The 15,073-nt window shown below is 40.7% G+C and overlaps 1 protein-coding gene across 9 annotated transcripts in view; it reads left to right on the forward strand.

Moving 5' to 3' along the window:
• Positions 1 to 15,073, forward strand: part of RARB (retinoic acid receptor beta) — a 362,123-nt gene that overhangs the window by 235,697 nt on the left and 111,353 nt on the right. The window contains exon 1 of one of the 9 annotated variants that reach the window (XM_081882233.1): positions 14,717 to 14,720. The exons of the other annotated variants lie outside the window; for them this stretch is intronic. The gene's annotated coding sequence lies outside the window, so the exon portion shown is untranslated. Of the gene's footprint in view, positions 1 to 14,716; positions 14,721 to 15,073 lie in introns of those variants that run through there. 9 annotated transcript variants of the gene reach the window in all.

A 15,073-nucleotide genomic window follows, 5' to 3' on the forward strand; every position in this document is an offset into this window, starting at 1 on the left:
AAGCAACAAAATTATTTGGGAACTCTACTCCATAAATCAGCCAGGCTACTACTGCTATGCCACATGGAAATGAAATAAGATTGATTTCAGCATTCACTCTCCTATTTGCATCTTTGTGGGTTCAGGTTATCTCTTAGCGTTTGCTGGTAGAGCTACATATTCTTGTATAATTAACAGTCTGGTATGACAAGGAAAGGTCAGAAGGTTAAGAGATCAGCCAACCTTTATCCCGAAAGTCCTAACGTTGACGTAAAATTGGAAGTGGCTCGTTTGAAAATTTCTATGCATATTTATATATTTCCCAGTGGCATTTGATTTATCCTGTGTATTGGGGAGTTGCAGATATCTCTGAAGAAGCTAACATATAATACCTTATATTCAGAATGGGGTTATTCTGCCTGTATTTTTATATCTTGATGGGTTGTGGGTTTTTTGCCAGTGTATTAATCAGCTTATTAAGCAATGGTGGCTACTTACTTAGCCAAAACTAAAAACTAATACGTAGCCTATGAAGGCATAATTTCTCATTATTAATAGATAGGGACACACAATACAGAAATTTTGGTGAATTAGTTTATGACAAGCTATTAGATTGAACTCTAAATATGATTATTATCATCGAGGGGTGCTCCTAATTATTTAGGTGCTTGTAAAAATTGATTTTGTGTATGTTCTAAAGCTGCCAGCCCTTTGCAGTGAACAGAGGTTGCATAAAATTTATTGACCTGTCGTTCACATGTGTTACTTTACTAGCACTTAATGGCCTGTTTAGATAGTCTTGGTGGGTATGAACTCCCAGTGCACTACTCCAGCTACCATACGTTGACAGGTAGCTGCCATGTAGATAAAACAGGGGAAACAGAAACGGAACTGTTAGAACCCAATACTAAGAATTTATCAAGAATGTATCTGTTGCTGAGGTGGAATACAATAGATGAGACAGTCAAGTCAGCTATGATTAAATGGGCACAGGATATAGGCCATGACATTATGTTCGCTGACTGGGAACAGTTATGGACCACCGGTATTAAATTTACGGCATGTAATGCCCTAAGAGAAAATATTATGAAAATGATTTACAGGTGGTACATGACCCCAGTCAAGCTTGCGAAGATTTATCATCTGCCCAATAATAAATGTTGGAAATGTAATGAGACTGAAGGCACCTTCTTTCACCTTTGGTGGACCTGCCCAAAGATTAAAGCCTTTTGGGAAATGATCTATAATGAAATTAAGAAGGTACTTAAATGTACTTTTCATAAGAAACCAGAGGCATTTCTCTTGGGCATGGTCGGCCAATTGGTGTCAAGGAAGGACAAGACCTTTTTTATGTACGCCACTACAGCAGCAAGGATTCTTCTAGCAAAGTATTGGAAGACACAAGAATTACCCACACTGGAAGAATGGCAGACAAAAGTGATCGACTTTATGGGATTGGCAGAAATGACTGGCAGAATCCGTGACCAAGAGAAAGAGACGGTGGAGGAAGACTGGAAGAAGTTTAAAGTATATCTTAAGAACTGTTATAAAATTGAGGAGTGCTAAAATGTTAAGGGGAAGGAAGATGCAGAATTACAGCTGAAATTGTTTGATGATTCAAGGTGAAATGAGAAAGACAATAAGTTTAAATTTAATTGGCAAAAAGGGTTGCTGAAAAACTGTAAAATAAGGATGCAAAAAGGGTGAGGTATGGGGAAGTCCGAGAAAGGAGGTTTATGAAAATGAGGTTAAGAAACTATATTTGTGTGTTTGTTTGTATTTGTTGATGTTTGTATGTTGTTGTTGTCTTGTCTTAAAATTGGAAAATTAATAAAAATTATTATATATATATAAAAAAGATAAAACAGGGGAGGGGGACTCCAAATCATACTGGGATGCGCAATCATTACTTATTTTCTAATCTGAAGCAAGGATTTCTTGGTCAGTGGAAGGAAGATGAAGGAAATGGTTTTTTTGCATTGCTTTGTCTCTACTCTACTCTGCTTTGCTCAGTCAACAGTGCAGTAGATGTAACAGTTCTGAATTTGGGGTGCGTGGTCTTGAGCAGGAGTTATAGCAGAGCCTGAACAGTTGAGAAGTGTTTCGTAGAGATGAAAAATGCACTTTTAATAGGCCCCTTTATATTTCCATCTCGTGTGTGTGTATATAATTATTAAATTTTCTGTTTTGCAATTTAAAATACTCATTTATACATCCTTAAGATATCAATGACTCCCCTTCTTCTCTTTCCATGGTTCATTTATATATCATAAATCCCTTCATATTTTACAAAAACTAAACCATTCAGTATTCCATTATTTCACTCATCAAAACTTGTTTACACTTTTGAGTTTATCTTCATGTTGCCAACGTTTTCAGGTGTACACAATTTTTTCCCATATATTCAATAAACGTTTCCAATCTTCCCTAAACTTCTCTATGTTCTTTTTGTTCTCTTATTCTATATGTTAAATCTGCAAGCTGTGCATATTGTGTCAGCTTAAGTTGCCATTCTTCTTTAGTTGGGACCTCACTCGTTTTCCATTTTTGGGCCAACAGAACACGGGCCACAGTAGTGGCATACATAAATAACCTTTTTTGACACCTGGGAATTTCACTCTGAAACCCCAACAAAAAGGACTCGGGGTTTTTTGTTTTGTTTTTTGAAAAGTACTTTTAAACATTTTTTTTCAATTCATTATGGATTATTTCCCAATACTCTTTTACCCCTTTACAAGTCCACCACATGTGAAAGAAAGTTCCCTCAAAGTTCCTTCATCTTTCCATCTCACTTTGCATGATAGTGTCCCCACAACCTTAGATAATGGAAGAGTTGGTGTGGAGGAGTGGTTAGAGTGTTGGACTAGGACCTGGGAGGGCAGGGTTTGAATCCCCACTCAGCCATGAAATCCACTGGGTGAGCTTGGGCCAGTTGCCAACTCTTAGCCTAACCTACCTCACAGGGTTGTTGTCAGGATTGAATGGGGAAGAGGAGAACTATGTATACACCACTTTGAGATCCTTGGGAGATAAAGGTGGAAAATAAATGAAATAAGTAAGTGATAGATTTGCTTTCTACTACCATATTATTAGCTCTTAGAACATGGGTAGGCAAACTAAGGGCCGGATCTGGCCCAGTTGCCTTCTAAATCCAGCCCAGGATGGTCCGTAAATCAGCATGTTTTTACATGAGTAGAATGTGTCCTTTTATTTAAGATGCATCTCTGGGTTATTTGTGGGGGCCTGCCTGTTGTTTTTACATGACTAGAATGTGTATTTTTTATTGAAAATGCATCTCTGGGTTATTTGTGGGGCACAGGAATTCATTCATTTTTTTCTTTTCAAAATATAGTCCAGCCCCTCACAAGGTCTGAGGGACAGTGGACCGGCCCCCTGGTGAAAAAGTTGGCTGACCCCTGTCTTAGAAGGTGATAACTTGGAAACCTGGGTAACAGAGTACAGGTAAATTGCAGGTGTGTGCCTAGCAAGGGAAGACAGCTTCATACATGGATGGAAGATACAGATGTGCTCTCCATCAATGACTAGTCCACCACAGTGGCTGAGGGCCCGATAGGGAGAGGGAAAATAAGATGATGCCAGCTGCTTCCTGTGCATGGATCTATCTCCATAATGAGAAACAAAAAGGAGGAGAATGGCTGACAAGAATAAGGAAATAACAAGAACTGGACAGAAATGGGAAAGGGGATATTTGGGATATCCAGATTTGACAAGCTTATGGATTTAAAATTGGAGTTTCTACTCCTGGATATAAAAATCTGGATAGAAGAAATGGACCCTCTTCTCGTTAGACTTCTTTTAGGTTTGGACATTCGTAATTTAATGATTGGACATTCGCAATTAATAAGACTGGCAAAGAATCAGAGGGATGTGGGTTTAACGCAATGTGGGAACTCCAGGAAGATATTAGAGATGGAGGGCGAGGAGGAACGTAACAGGGAAAAAGGGGAGGGAAAGTTGGAATCCAAAGGTTGTAAAATTATTATTTAATTCTATGTTGTTGTTTTGTTTTTTTTTGTATTATGTTTGAAAGGGGGAAACTCGTGGAAGGGAATAGATCGATCCTAGGGGGATGGGAATTACGCTAAACTGGGTAATGGAGGATGATTGCAATTTGGGGATAAGAATTTGTTGAACCTAATTGTTTATTTGGAAGATTTGGAATACATGAGGGGGTGGGGAGGGGAAGTCCTAGTTATTGGAAAAAGTTTATAAATTGGATTTAATTTGTTTTAATTTGGAAAACCTTAATAAAAATTATTTTTAAAAAAAAACATAATGAGATGTGTCATGCCCCAACAAATTTACAGTGGTACCTTGGTTCTTGAACTTAATCCGTCCCAGGAGTCCGTTCAACTCCCAAAACCATTCAAAAACCAAGGCACAGCTTCTGATTGGCTGCAGGAGCTTCCTGCACTCAAGCGGAAGCCGTGGAAGCTGTGTCAGGTGTTTGGCTTCCGAAAAACATTTGCAAACCGGAACACTTACTTCCAGGTTTGCGGTGTTCGGGAGCCGATTTGTTTGACAGCCACACCATTTGAGAACCAAGGTACCATTGTATAGGCATGAGTCTTTGTAGGCGAGCACTTCAATGCAAGTTCTGAATGTTACTGACATTATTGCTCAATCAACTCACTTAATGTACAGGTCTGCAAAATTATCTAACTATCCTATAGGGCACAGCCAGGGTGAAAGACTATGTGGACTTGCATAACAGCTGCAGCACATCATTTGCAATATATATGGGTGTGTACTTATTCAGAAATCTGACATGGTTACATGCCAGGAGAATTCTGGACGTGATTAATTGTAGTTAGGTTTATCTGGTGCCCTGTGTCAGGAGGACATAGGGTCAAGATTTCCCTTGCTACTCCAGTAGTAATCCATTGTCTTCAGTGGATTTATACCTCTGCAATTTGCATCCAAGTCTTTGGCAGGAATGGGAAAAATCTGCTTCGTAGTTCAGCTCTTCTGGCAGTAAAACTCTCACTCGCTCTACTGATAGCATAGACGGTCAAAAATACAGGATCTCAAACTTGTCTGGAAATTCTAAAGTTATTAAATCATTCAATGTTTGTCCTGCAATGCACTCAGCTTTTGCAGTGTGCCTCGGCATAACGTACAAAAACTACTCATTTTAGTTTAACTGGGAGCAGATGTGGGGGCGACATTCCCAGGAAACTAGGATGTTAAATCACATATATAAACTAGCAGCGGTTCAGTTTGCAATTGAAGTTAGCAATAATCATCCCACCAACAACACAATATAGTGCTTCAAACAACCAGGAGCTTTTCCTTTCAGTTGTTATCCTTCATTTTCAAATGCTTTAAAATGCCAAGAGAGGTTGCCAACAATATAACATATCATCATGTATTAGAAATGGTGCAGTTTGTGGAGGAGCACTGTTTTTGCATTACAAGTACCCATGGTGCTTGCAATACAATGTGGGCTCTCTAAAGAGGTACAGGTTTATCCCTAAGGCAATTGGACCAGGATATGGAAATGATTAATTTTCATGCTTCCCAGAATGGTCACTGTGATTGGTGCAAAAGTGCATTCCAGTTCAGTCCATCCATTCAATAAACCATGGGTAAACCTGAAATTCAGGTGATTGAGCCATTCAGTCTCCTATAGTTGTATAAATTTAGCCCTGCAGTTTTCATGCCATTACTTAATACCATCCAGTAGTTGCTCATTTTAAATAGTGCAGTGCTTAGTTTTCATGATGTGTTTTTGATGCGCAAACCCCTCTTTCAACAGGGCTCAATATTTATCTATACTGAATGACCAGTGTTCCTTTCTGAATATTCTTATTTTCTTGTTCCAAATTATGGGTGGCTGTTGTTGATTTTTGCTTTACATTTTACACAATATTTTAGGTTCTTCAGAAGCATCTCGGTGTCTTCTGCTTTCACAAAATTGCTTTCTAAATATATGCTTGATTTAATCTTCACAACACACCCAACCACTTCAGAAGAGAGTCTGTCTTCGATCTTCGCACTAGTGTTTTGGGGAAATGTTGTTGCTTCAAGGTCCCAGTGGCTACTAATGTCATGTGATATTAATCAGTCAGTATGGTTTTGTATTAGAAATATGGTTGAGGATGTGTCATTGGCATGTGGAAAACAAAGGCTTTTGGGTTAGCACAGTGAACGCACATGTGATGTGATTATGGGTTGTAGCCAATGCTGATCCTACACAGAGTAGACCCATTGGCAAAATTAAGTTAAGTTCATTAATTTCAGTGGGTGTATTCTGAGTAGAACTTAATTGGGCATAACCTTTTGCCATTATGATCCCCATACTTTTATAGCTGGGTTTTATGTAACAATTGCAAACAAAAAAACCCCCTGATGTTTCAAGACAGAACATGTCATGATTTTTTTGCAAATACAGTGGTACCTTGGTCCTCGAACTTAATCCGTTCCAGGAGCCCGTTCAACTCCCAAAACTGTTCGAAAACCAAGGTGCGGCTTCTGATTGGCTGCAGGAGCTTTCTGCACTCAAGTGAAAGCCGCGTCGGACGTTTGGCTTCTGAAAAACATTCGAAAACCACAACACTTACTCCCGGGTTTGCGGCGTTTGGGAGTCAAGCCGTTTGAGTACCAAGGTACCACTGTAGTGGAGACAAACTCACCCCCACCCCAGCTGTAGGACACAGATGTGTAGAACACATCAGCCCAAAGGCTATACTATATGGTCCAATGACAGGATTATGTAATATGTACTATTATGATGAAATTACCCAGTCTGTAGCAGCAGAAATGGTTATCGATATCGATATCAATATATTTGTGGCCGCCCATTACTAAACTTGCTGCAGTTTTAAGTTTTTATTAAGAAAATACATCCCACAAAGTAGGTCTCCCCCTGCCCCATTGCTAGGCACCACCTTATTAGTCGTATTTGTCATCAATAGCATATAACCGATAAACCCCCAATGGATAATTCCAGAGATCACGCCTTCATTTTCCAAAGGGGAAAAGTGTCAAGTAGGCAGTCAAGAGAATGATTTCTTAGATCATCCACTTTTGCCGCCGTTATTGCACTAAGGACTGAGGTAGGGATGGGGAGTTAGCAAAGAATATTATTTTCCATGCAGTTCCTTTCATAGTAAATTAAAATACATGGGATTGCATAGCTTGGAGGATTATTTGTAATTAAGACTTCCATCTCTGAGTGACCTGTTTGAAACTATCCCAGATCAGTAATGGACATTAATCCCACTTTGGGACAGTCTACTTACAGGGTGGCAAAGTCTTTCTTGATGTCATTTGTAATTATACAGCTGATTTTTTAAATAGCCTCATGATTGGGGTGGATGTCTAAATAGTCATAGTTTTGAGTAATTACCAATGCTTTTTAAACTGAAGCTTTTTCCAGAAGCTATTGCTGCTTCTCCATAAATTCAGTTAACTTAACCAGGGAGTGGGGGAAGAGAAGGTCTCCGCCCCCAATCTCCATGTATTAATTGAATGAGTGCATAATGCACAGGGTCTATTTGGGCATTGAATGAGCTTGTGGAGATCAGAGGTGGAGCCAGCTGGGCCCCCAGTGTGTGTTCATTGAATGCCCAGAAAAGCAGTATCAATAATGTCTGAGAGGGGTTGTTTGTTAACTCCTAAATAGAAAGTATTTGTTGTATATTATGTACAGTAACAATTAGATAACTAAGTATGCTTTTTCTAACAGAATCATAATGATCAAGCTCTTGATTACAAGTTGAATATTACTATATTTAGGATAGTAAAAATTAAATGAATGTTAAATGGTTTGGGCAGCAGTTGCTGCCAGAGAAGTGAAATTGTGTATGGCAAAGTCCTCTAATTTTAAGACTGCATTTGGTGTTTGCGCAGAACAGCAGACCTTGAAGTAAAGTGACATAGCCATTTTATATGGTAGATTCCAGAGGCAGCCGTTTTCCTGCCTATGAGCTCTGTTTTTGTGATTGTTATCAGCCAGTTAGGATCAGTTTGACTTCTGCTTTAGGGGCAAACATTTTTTAGATTGGCACAGGATGTCTTGCTTTCGCCCAAGTAGACTTCCTCAGGTAGTAAACCTGTGGATGCTCAGTCCTTGTTCTAGGAAACTTGCAGTGAACCTGTGCCTGGACCACACTATTTCAGAATAGAGGTGAATTTTCTTTCTGAAACATTCACTCCACATAGAAACAAAGTATACTGGGGAGAATGTCATGTTTCTAGTCTAGCCTTCTCCCTGACAGGCTTCTCTTCTTTGTGGAGGGTTTTGGTTTTGCAAGGAGAAACCCCTACCTAAAGTTTGAAGACACAAACTAGGTAAGAAGATACCATGTGCCTAAGTGTCCAAATATCAACTTCATCATACCATCTCACCATTAGTGATACATATTGCATTGCATTCCAATTTGGAGGTGTGTGGAAATGGCCATCCAGTTGAGACATTTGGGGCTGGAAATAATTTATTTTTATTTTTATGTGGAATATCTGCATCCCACCCAACTTTCAAGATGGTGAACAACCGAATAGAATTTAAGCATTCCGTTGCTAACAATAACTTAAAATCAGTTTCTGATAATAAAAGCTCTAGCATAATACAGCAATGATAGAAATAAGGATGGGAAAAATACAACATCTATTAAATATGTAGGAGACTAAAATGTTCATTCCTTCCTTCATCAGCTACATCAGTCTTGAAAATTGTCCCCCTGGTGTGTCTACACAAGTTAGTAGCAAATAAACAGAATGTTCCCATTGGCACCAGTGGTAACTTCTTACTAACCTTTGTGGCCAACCCAGGAGTATGTGGGTATTTTGGAGGGGAGTCACATTTGGAGCTGGAAGTGATAAACCTCTGCTCCTTATGCACTGCAGTTCCTATCACAATGGGGAGGGCTGCCTGAAATAAAGTAGAAAAAAGCAAGTGTACTGCATTGAGCACAACTTGTAGTTTGGCCATTCCATATGAGCAATTCCTCCAGATGAGCAGCCACACAGAATTTCTCTCCTTCCTTATTTACTTGAGTCAGACCTAACTACCACACAGAGCATCCTCCGGGTCGGATCCTTTAGACTTTGGTCTAGCTGCACCAGAACTGGACCTCCCGACTACAGCCTGACTCAGAACTTGGAGAAGGCACAACACCATTCTCTGTGGCAAAATAATAGTTAAAGGAAAACACACACACACACACACACACACACACACACTTTTGGGTTTTTGCGATGTGAGCAATGAAAGCGAAACAAAACACTTCTCAAAATGGGGGACTGAAGAAGCAAATATGATTTTAGCAAACGTTACAAAACAGAGGAGGGTGGGGTAATAAAAAGGAGAATTGCACAGCCCTAGTTTGATACTCTCAGTCGCAGCAAGAACTTCTTTGGGGTTCATCTTTGGTAAGGAGGTTGCACCTATATTCTACCAACACACACATGGTTCATGGAGACTACATAAGCCATCCTGCTGCAATGCTAAATAAGGCACAGGAGATTTTTAGTTGCCAGGAATAGCTCTGTAATGAGGCAGGGAGTGCATCAGCTCATACTTCAAATTTCTCCGCACCCTTGCTGTTGTGTAATAATAGAGCTGTAAGTGGTAGAGATTCTTTCTGCTCTGTGAATGTGGCTTGCTTTGTGAGGTTTGGCACCATAACAGTAGGTGGGTTGATATACTGTACATTCAACATTGTAGAGGCACAGTCATTGTCGTCATGTAGATGCTGCTTAGCAAGGAATAATTGTTGGAAATAATGCTGTTTCCTGCCATAAAGGCAGAGTGCACAGTATAGCGGGAAACAGTGGCATAAGTATTGCTGGAAGATACAGGGATATACTCAGACTTATGAAGGAAACAATATTCATACAGAAGTAAGATACACTCTCTTGAATTAAACTGAACAGCAACAGCAACAATGGTGGTTGTATATTCATGCAAATTGGCCGTAAATAAGATAAATAAGATGGGACGCGGGTGGCGCTGTGGTCTAAACCACTGAGCTTAGGGCTTGCCGATCGGAAGGTCAGCAGTTTGAATCCCCGCAACGGGGTGAGCTCCCATTGCTCGGTCCCTGCTCCTGCCAACCTAGCAGTTCAAAAGCACATCAAAGTGCAAGTAGATAAATAGGTACCACTCCAGCGGGAAGGTAAATGGGGTTTCCGTGCACTGCTCTGGTTTGCCAGAAGTGGCTTAGTCATGCTGGCCACATGACCTGGAAGCTGTACGCCAGCTCCCTCGGCCAGTAAAGCGAGATGAGCGCCGCAACCCCAGAGTCGTCTGGGACTGGACTTTCAGGGGTCCCTTTACCTTTACCTTTAAGCTTTTAATCCCTGTTACTTTGTCCTTGTTCTCTATTTGTGTTTCTTTTGATTTCAAGGACTGACTCAGTACTGCGTGCGCACTTCTCCTAAAGTGCATATATCTTTCTCTTTCTCTTTTTAGTTCTGCTTTTATATGTAAGTGCAGGATTACTTTCTCCGAGATGGCAGAGCATAAGCTATTCAGGACTGTTTTATTGAGGCTTTTTGCTTCATGCTTACTGAGAGCATTCTAGATGTAATGGCAGCAACTGCATTCATTGTTTATGCCTCTCCTGCATCCAGGTATGAATTGGGGCTCCTGGTTCTAAGTTTAACATCAAAAATGGGAAGAGAAGTTGAATACCTCCCTGCAGTCTATCGCTTGAAATGGCAGCAATATGAGACGTGACCCATGTTGGGAGAATAGGCCTGGGGCAAAAGGTTGTGGGGACCTGCTAAGCTCCCCTTATCTGCACACTTCTTTTGATCTTAACATTAGACTTCCAACTCCAGCTTTATATATGATTGGGGCAGGCATGTGAACAAAGTTGAAATTCCTCCATCAAGCCTTTTTGGAGATCGAGGTCCTGTTTCTATGCCATGGGAGCTGGGCATAAGGATGAAGAAATCTGTCAATATCAGATTCTCTCAGCTACTCACTTTTCCTGTCTTCCGTTTCCTCACATTTCCACATCAGTTTGATATTTTTAAAAGAGTCCTCGTTAAAATTCACCAGCTTTTTAGTGTGAATTTCCTTAAATATACACATTTCTGTATGTAATTTTGCCCACTGTACACATTTTTGCAAAGCTGTTTTCCTTGATGCAATGCATAATGCTATTTTGTCTGATTTTTTTCAGTAAGAGTTGCATCTATATGCACATGTCACCTCAGTACATGTACATGTACACATTACTTGGCCGGAAAACTGAATTGCAAAATTCAGAGAAGCGTGAATTTCAGAGGGTGGCTGTGTTTTGGTTTGCATATTGCTTTGGAAAGTGCAAATTCACCTTTTACATGTCAACTGAATCAAATTCATCCCCCATCCCTGGGAGTGGATGGAATGAGTGGGCAGTAAGTCAAATATCAAATACTTACAGAAAAGGCAAATTTGAAATCCAGCTAGAAACATTGGTTATCACGTGAAGAGGCTTTAAGTAACTTTACAATGCTTTACAATGGTCTTGTTTTGGACCCCTCCCCTTTACGGTGATAGGGAAATTGCTGTGTTTTACATAATGTAGTTTCAGAAATACCTCCTGCATCAGAAATAATTAATTTTGTATCATCTGAGCCAACAGTCAAAGGAACTTAAGCTCTGTTTTAAGGAAGCTCAGATCATTTTGAGCTGCCATAATTCCTTTACACCAGATTCTGCTGGGACTTTTTTTTTTAGCTGGAACTTACCAGAACTCAGTTCCGGCACGTCTCGGGAGGCCTCCATTGTGCATTCATGGCACCCCTTTTTCTAGAAAAATAGCACTGAGTTTATCCTTAGTCTTAACATCATACATTGAACTTTTTAAAAAAATCATTTGTTGTATACCTTTATGTAGCCTGGCTGGAGCTAAAGCTGGACTGCAAAGGGGGTGTGGAAATGTTCTTTTGCAGAAGTAGCTTTCATTAAAGTTGTCCCTGCAAAGGATGGAAAAAATTGGGAGTGTAGTTTTGAGTGCACTTGATTCTTTCCTTTGAAGCTGGGTCAAAGTGTCCCACAGGTGGTGAGGGAGATTAGGATCTGACCCAAAGGAGGTGGACGAGCCCTAGGTTAGGCCATCCGGCCAGATCCTGTTCCCCACCCAGCCTATAATGATTGTAAACTTCTTCATTATTTTCCGTCTTGAGAAACGTAGCGGCATGGTTCAACCCAAGCACTTTTAAGTCCTATGGATTTTAATGGGAGGTTGAACACTGTTGAAATCAATGAGACCTGAATCAAAGTAGCTGGATAGCATCTTTAGTTGATTTTTAAAGGATATTAAAATGCCTTTAATCAGAATGCATCAAATTAGAACTGTGGGAATGGCTGTTGGGCAGAAGATGGGTTCTAAACATTGGGATAAAGTGAACGAATTACTGTCACCCACAGATTCGGAATTAAACTTCTGTTATCAGGCAAGTTAATACCACTGGCTTCAAGGCAGTTTCTGAGAGCAAATGGTGTTAAGATTCTCTATAAAGAGAAGCACTGGGATCCAATAAATTACACTCATATTGAAACTATGCTTTCATATAAACGTAGTGCGTACTTAGAAGATCCTTCCATCATGCATTATACCGCAGCTTCCAGGCATAATGCAGAAACAGCTAAAAATGTAAGTGTATTGTAACGTTCTGGAATTAAGGTAGACATACCAAAATAAATGTGTAACTGTATCATTTTGTAGGTCTTCAGTATTACTGCATCAGTACTATAACTGTAATTAGCTAGCTATAGGTCAAACTATTAATAAATCTCCTGAAATTAAATGTGCAATTTGTCAAAAACCTTTGCAAATTGATTAGTCAGAATTTAGAAGCTTTTTAATTAAGTAGAAATTTATGCAATGCTGTATGTTATAATTACGAATGAGCTCTTCTATAGTATTTTTGAGCATCAGCAAAAATTAAAATATTGGAAAACATTATTGGGTCACATTAATATGTCAGTGTCAAAATCAACACATGAGTTAAAAGATATCTTACATCTTATATAGTGTTATGATCTCAGAGCTGGAATCATTAGCCAAATACAAAATCAATGAGCAAAAAGACCTAATTAAAACATTTTTGGAGTACACATTCTCTGATTTATATCTCGGTAAAACTTTTGCCTTTTTTTCTGTAGTTTCTACAGCAAGGTCAATGCTGTGGCTTGAATGTTACACTGTAACTGCTCTTTCAAAGTGATCTGTTATATATTTATTTAAAATTCTACCTATGCTTTGCCTCAAAGTCTCAAAGGACCAAAAACAAGAAGTTAGGATATAATATGACTTTAATGAAAGCTACTTCTGCAAAAGAACATTTCCACCCACACACCCTTTGCAGTCCAGCTTTAGCTCTAGCCAGGCTACAAAGGAAGATTCCTGCCAAAAGCCAAGGCATCCAGCGCCATCTTCAAGCCCAACTTGTAGCATTTGGGATCAGATGCACTTGGAAAATCCAGACCGAGGTACTTCAAAGTGCATCCGATCCCATTGGGGCTTGCAAATGGTGCCCAATTTAAAAGGTGCCAGATGCGAGCCCTGTTTGCAAAGGAACAAGCAGGAGTATAGTTCATTTGCAGCTGCATCTTTACCCGCCCCAAAGCTGATGTTCCTGTGATGTCAGTTGTTGGGCAGGTAGGTATGGCTTGGTGGTGGTGGGGAAGCCTTGTGAACCAAATTAGAACTGTAGCTGCACCACCTAATGTGATCCACAAGCCTAATTTGTTCCCTGTGCCTGTTTTAGCTGGTGTAATCCAGGGGGCAGCAAACTTTCCACAGGGGGCCGGTCCACTGTCCTTCAGACCTTGTGGTGGGCTGTACTATTTTTTTAAAAAATGAATTCCTGTGCACACTGTGAGGGGGGCAAGTAGTCCTCCTCCCCACCCCCAGCCCCAGCTGCCTTCTCGGTTTGCTGCCTGCCTCATTTGCCAAAGGGCTGGCGGCAGTGGTGCGAAAGGGCTTCCTCCCCACCTAGAGAAAGAAGGTGCTGTGCTTCCCTTCCCAGGGGCTGCCGCCACTGCCGCTTCTGCTTCTTGTGAAGTGGGTAGGCAGAGCGAGCTCGTCCGCTCCGCTCTCTGGCCCACAGGAGCACCAGGGCGGCGGGGGCGGGAGGAAGAGGCCAAGCTGCGGCAGCTCGGCCAATCAAACGCCATGCCTGGTTTACCTCAGTGGCGTTTGATTGGCAGAGACGTCCCCGTGCCGTGCTGAGGTAAACCAGGCGTTTGGTTGGCAGAGCTGCCACTGCTTGACCTCGTCCTCCCTTTGCCATAGGCGGGAGTCTTGCTTTGTGGCAGGTTCCGCCTTCGCGGTGCGTGCCGGATTTAGGACCCAGGTGGGCCTGATCCAGCCTGGGGGCCTTAGTTTGCTGACCCCTGGTGTAATCCCTGTATACCCTTGGTCTTTTCTGTTGAGTGCATTCCTAATGTTGATAGGTTATACAGAACTTAAGCCGGACTGATTATTCTGAATATAGTTGTTAATGTTCCATGAGATCACAGGACTTTAGCTAATAGCTAGAGGTGCAGATGGGGTATTGGATAGAAGTTGTCTGTCCTCACCACAATCCCTGGCTGTACTTTTGCTGACAGACTACTTTGTGTTACAGATTTCTGGAGTATATCACTGCATCATAAGATCAGTGAAGCTGTGCTGACATGTGCTTTTACATCAGGTTTCACAGGATCAACATATGCCAAAGGATTAGCTATACACTATTGGTTCACTACTGAAATTGTACAAAGCCATCACCAGCAAGAAGCCTCTGTTATGGAAGACTATTTGAAGGGCTGCTGTAGCCCAGACAAACACAAAAGGACAACCTAAACAGCTCATTCCAAACAGGTTTTGGATTTGGAGAATCGGACAGAGGCAATGCTACTACAGGAAATAGCGTTGTATAAAAAACATGATGGACTCTTATGAATTAACTTTGCATTATAATTCTGTTATGCTAATTGAAACTTTAAAAATGGTATCTCAGACAACTTGGCAGGGGTATGCATCGATTCCACTTAAGCAAAATAAAACGATAAATCTGTACCACATTCTGTATGGCGGGGATAGTCAACATGGGGATCTCCACGTGTTTATAAACTACCAGTCTCATC

This window comes from Podarcis erhardii, assembly GCF_964252035.2.
Source record: "Podarcis erhardii genome assembly, chromosome: 12".
Taxonomy (NCBI): domain Eukaryota; kingdom Metazoa; phylum Chordata; class Lepidosauria; order Squamata; family Lacertidae; genus Podarcis; species Podarcis erhardii.